Source organism: Gasterosteus aculeatus, chromosome 6 (genome assembly GCF_964276395.1).
Source record: "Gasterosteus aculeatus chromosome 6, fGasAcu3.hap1.1, whole genome shotgun sequence".
NCBI lineage: Eukaryota > Metazoa > Chordata > Actinopteri > Perciformes > Gasterosteidae > Gasterosteus > Gasterosteus aculeatus.
The window spans coordinates 17,092,771-17,098,852 of NC_135693.1; positions in this window are offsets into that span (position 1 = coordinate 17,092,771).

Sequence of the window (6,082 nt, forward strand, 5' to 3'; positions counted from 1 at the left end):
GATAGTAACGATAGTAAGTAATATCAATAATAATTTAAATTAAAACTATCCACATCTAAATGTATTTTAAATGCCATTTAGTAATAGAAATGATGATAAAAAAATATATAAAAAATGAATGATGTAATATGAATAATAGTAAAAATAACAATAACATATTTTTTTTCTTCTTTATCAATTAATACAGATTTGGATATATATATTTATTTATTTATTTTAATTATATATATATACATACATATTTTCACATATATATAACTAAATATATATATCAATATATATCATATATAGATGTATTTATATACAGCTGTGTGCAGTGATTTAAAAAATCTTTTAAAAGATTAAAAACAGTGAAATTATGTAATATTTTTATTATAATACTATACTATATACTATTATTTAATTTTTTTTATCCGAATTGTAAATTGGATTTTATTTGTTTCAATGAAACGGGAACATGCCTACATTTTAATTATTATTATTAATATTATTACAAATATTATTTTAATAGTATATTGTATTTATATGTATAACTGAAAAAATGTTGACCTTTCTCTAAGGTCTAATTAGTAGCCACCAATAGAAAGGCGCAAAAGATCAATTTGGGGAATCAGCAGTTGTCAATCGCATTCTTGTAGTTGGGCTCCCTCCAACAACGCTACTATCAAATGTTTTATTACATGTAAAGTAAAAAATATACCTGTCAAAGTTGAAGCTAAAATAAAGTAATAAAATAGAAAACAATTATAATGTAATGTAAAATATAACACCATGTTGGACTGTTGTACGGAAGTGATGATATGAATAATCTAATCGCATAAAGTAAATGAATGTGTAAACTGCTGTGTACGCAGATATTAACTGATAGTTTGCTAAATCACATCATTTTTGTTTTGTTTGTTGTTTTCACATTTTCACAAGAGTGAAAATGCTGCTTTTTTCAAACAAAAATTACAGTTACAGTAAAGTAAATCTAAATTATTTTAAATATCCATAATATTAATGTGTCATTATTTTCCAAGTAATCAAATGAAAGAATATAGAACACAGCATAGAGATTTTTAGATCCTAAATATAAAAACGGTTATTTATGGATTTCTGTTTGTGGCCCTTTTGATCTGATCACAATGCAGATTTGTTACCATTGCTTAATAAAATATGTGATCTGTTATAATCAGTATTGATTAAATTATTATTGATCAGTATCATAACTCAAGTGAGTTTTATCCATATTGCTAAAAATTCGATGCAACAATGTTCTCTACGTTTTACATATTTAAAACTTAAATTTACAGTTATTTATGTCACATCAACAAAGAATAAATCCTTTATCCAGGTTGAACACATATATGTATATCGGCGTCTGCCTTACCAAAAATAAAGAAGAATGCCCCCAAAATACTTTAAAAAACATAATTTACCAAATTTAAATCAATTAAAAAAAACATTTTTAAAAGATGGCAGGAAAGAAAAGGAATCAAGGAGAGGAAAGTTATGAGGGAAAAAGCGGAGAGGAAGAACAAAAGAAAAAGGAAGAGAGCAATGTTTTGTTCCGTGCTGCCCTTTTCCACCCTGGAACACCACTGGTGGCACATTCAACCGCTGAAGCTGCTGGCCAATCGCCTCTCCTCATTTTCCCTGTCACCCCGCATCATTGGGGTCAAAGGGCGCTGTGCCTCCCAATTAATGAGCCGGCGAGCGCCACAGTGCCTCTCTCCTCTCCCCCAAGCTCCCACAATCCAGTGGGAGACAGAACTGAAGCAGGACGAGAGGTAAACAGTGCGGGAAGCGGCCCCCCGACCGGCAGGTTTCGTCGCTCCCGAAGTTCTGCGCGGAGGCCGACAGTTTGTTTAAGTTTTAAAAAGTCCCGATCGGCTCTGTCAGGCAAATAAGCGCCGTTTGCACGTTCCCCTTTTTCCCCTGGCGGCAACTGTTCACCCTTGTAATCAGATCATGCCTGCTGAAGGGTCAGGAACAAAGGCATGCAAATTCTAATTAAATGTGCAGCGTTGGGACAGGCCCCGTTTGATCGCTGTGCCCTTTCATGCCCCCTAATCGCTCCTGACAGCCCCTTCCAACAGATTCTGTGACAAACTTCTCGATTCAACTGAGGGGGATTTTTGAACTTTGCTTGCTCCTGCGGCCTTGGCTCCGGGTCTGTCAAACAATCCAAATCAATGACCCAATTGACCAGTGGTCCCCTTGTTGATAACCTCAATGAGCTCTATGTTGCCATTCACATTGGCGGCGGGGCTAAATGCCGATAGCATTTTATGGTAATTAAACACTCCTTTGGTCCCGAGGTCTGAATGCAAACACTGGAGGTGGGGGGTTGGAAAGCACGGGGCAGCACTGGGTCGATGCAGGTGCAGGGAAAGGAAGCAGGGATGAAGTGGAATGAGGGGGGGCGGGGCGGGGGGTTGCGAGAGACGGCTACGACCGCGGGACTTTCCCACCAACATGGCCCGGCGCCACCAACAAACTCATTAGGTCATTACAATAAGGAAGGGGGCATTTTTTTGTTTTATTAAAATCCTCATTAATCCCGCAACAAAGGGCATGTACTGACCTCATTGGTGCCCCTGTTATCTGAATATGCCTTTATATAATGGAGCGTCTAATTGCAACTCGGCGCCTAGCGGCTTTCCCTCCGTCCGACCCAGCGGCATTTGCTGCGTGAGGAGTGAAAGGGGAGCTAAAGAGAACCGGCCTCCCGGGGCGACCACTGACCTAATGGGGAAGCGGTTTGTGCCGCCGTTTGAGGGTCTGAGGGCTTTGCGCAGGTGGGACCACCCGTCCGCAGTCGTTGTGCCTCGTGAGGTTATCGCACGTAGTGTCAGCCTCGTCTTTTTTTGAGAAGTCAAAAGATCCGCCCGGAGGTCACAGGAGGTTATCAGGGGAAGTAATGATAAGGAAAATATAAAAGTGAAGCTACAAAGAGGTGAGGAGGGGGAGGTGATTCTTATTAAAAGGTTCTCTGACAGGTGAGACAGATCTGACCCGTGTTTACCGAGCGTTGGCCATCTTAGCTTAGCATGCTAAACAACAACATTTGACCAATAAAAACACGTAGCATCATGAAAAAAAAAGTATCCCTCATAGTTTTACATAAAACAGGGATCCACAAATGAAGGGAGCGTATCTTTCAGCACGATGGGTTTTAAAAATATCACAAAAACATCAGATCAGCACCTTGAATATTAATGTAAAATAAAAAGTTTGCTGCAATGATTTTGCAACAATCAAGCCGCCACTAAGTGCTGCAACCATTTTGGCCATCACTGCCCCCCCCCCTTCCCCCCCCATGCCGAGTGGTTTATGGCCCCCGCTGTGTAAATTGAGCTTGTAGTTGCAATCTTCCATCAACCAAAGCTGGCAAATAGACGCCTGTTCTCACTCCCAACTTGTCAAATACTGTTGTTGAGTTAACATAATAAAGTATCTGCAATCTTTGAATAACCTGATTCAGTGGAGCTGAAATATTTCTTCCTTCATTTATTATATTAATGGAACTGTGGAAGAAGAACTCATCTTGAACTTTAATTTAATTTATGTTACGTAACGTTACAGCTGGCTTGAACTAATCTTCATAATGTTTCATAGTTAATTCTATCGCTCGGTGCCATATTTATTAACTGATCATGTGTTGCATTTATAAAATTGTCATTTCTGTCGTAACTCCAGCTGTTCAATAACAAGTTGCTGTGAGAAAGAAGTGGTGTGAACTTGACATATTTAAAGTCACCTGTCAGCTGTGCCTGATATGAAGACCTTCAGGGAGGCATTCAAGGTCGTTCCGCGTGAACCGACAGGTGACATCGCGGTTCCTACCTGTCCGTTAAACGGTGTGGTAGTCACGGTAACGGTGGCGTGATCGCTGGACAGCCCTCTGCAGGGGCTAATGCGGACAGAAAGCAAAAAAGCCTGTGGTGACGGAGTGATGGGTGGAGGAGGAGGGAGCGGGGGGATGAAGGAGTGCAGGAGGAGGAGGAGGAGGAGTGAGTGAGTGATCCAGTCATCCAGCGCGAGCCGACATCCCAGGTGACAGGAAGCCCTGTTGACCTGCAGTCTGCAGCCTCCGTCCTCCCTCTTCCTCCTTCTACCCACCGCACACATATATATCTATGTATGTATGTATGTATTTTATATCTTCATCATCAATTAATACAGATTTGGTTTGTTTCATACGATAATTGTTAAAATCACACAAACAATTCTAAATTGTTGGTTTAATTAAGGAAAATTGTTTACATTTTACTTTTGTCTTGATAATCACTGCACACGTGACATGGTTCTTTAGAGGGTGTCTTCCATGTGGTGTGTGTGACGTTTTAGGACTGAACCCCACGGAGTCGTGTTGAATTAGGACCGTCGCCCAGCTCTGATGTCATTTTGACTTTTTGACTTTTGTTTGCAGCTTTTAAAAAGACCTACTACTTCTAGGCCTTTTGCATTATGATATCACCCCTGTGCAGATTTTGTGTAAAATAAATGTATATGTTGTGCAATGTTTTGAAATGAGAACCACAAAAGTTCCAACATCTTCCAATTTACTGTACTTTTTGTACAATTTTTGGACAATTGGATCGATAAAGTATATTAACGGAGCCCCTGAGAACTATGATGCGTGGACGTGACGTTGGAACCAAACGGAGAAAGAAGAACCACATGTGTGCAGCTTTCTGATGGTTTCAAGTAAACGAACCACTGACATTCAAAAGGTTTTAAAGGTAAACTCAAAGTTGTTACGTCTTCTCCTTCTGTTTCCACTGTGTGTTATTGTGTGTTACATCGTGGGACAAATGTGTGCGTCGACGCTGCTGCTGATTGATTTGACACTTGATTTATTTAAGTGTTTCTTCACAGATTTCCACTTTGTTGCATCCCCCCCACCCACCCCCCCTCCCCTCCACACAGAGCCTCCTCTGCCCTGACCTCGGCCTCCAGGCCTCCCGCTGTGGTATCCCGGAGGCCCCCGGGGCAGCGGGCTCCTTCTTCCCCTGCAGCAGCCCCACCTCCACAGGAAAGCCCCCAGACTGCCGCCAAATACCTCCACAGATTCTTCCTGTGGCTCGGCGGCGGCGAGAGGCCCCTCGCGGCTTCGCCTCACTTTCACCGCAGGGCCTAGGAAATACCTGCGATCCCCGAGTGCGCTCGCCGTTTATCTGCACCGAGAGGTCCAAACCACAGATGTTCACACTCGGGTTCAAATCAGACACTTTGGGGTATTGATTTGATCTGTTGTGGGATTTAAGCCGCGGCACAAAACCCCCGTCAGACCTCATCTAAGATTAAGATTAAGAGCCACTGCTGCTAATGGGGGTCTAAGTAAACAAGAAATAAACCAATGGTTGAAAGACACAAGATGAGATGGTGAGTTACTGTCCCGCTTTAATGAATATATGAAACAAAATAAACTGCTTCTACAAAGAATAATTGTACAGGACGGGTTAATATCCAAAAGTCAACTGCTGCAGTCAATCTTTATTCTTTAGTCAACTACACCTCTCAACGCCACGAGTCTCACGATACATTTCCTTGCTAATTGTTCACCATTAGGTTACTATGAATAATTCAGCATATTCATCACTATGATGAATATGCTGAATTATTCATAGTAACCTAATGTGTCCGTTAACAGCGAGGAATGAAGCTGTGAAGTTCCAGCTGGTCATCAGGCTCCATCTAGTGGTGTGAAGTGGACACAGAACAACGTCCAACATTAGTCACAATAAATGACATAGAAGACAAAAAAGTACCATCGAACTCTGTATTTTAAATTTGGCAACAAAACGTAAAAATATGAGAAAATTTAAGATTATAAGAATATGTAGGAGTTTATGAAATCATATCATTGTATAGTGCGTTAAAAGAAAGTCACAGAATATAATGTGAAGAGCAATCGATTTCAAAGAAGAAGAAAAAAGCTGTTGCAGAATGTTGAATGTCATGTTTTCACTTATATGATAGAACAGTATGTCATTAACTATTTAAAAGACAACTGCAAACAAGTGTGTAGTATGCTATAAATAAATAATCCTAAAGGCATTTTATTTGAAATGGTCGGTTAACCCTTAAAGGA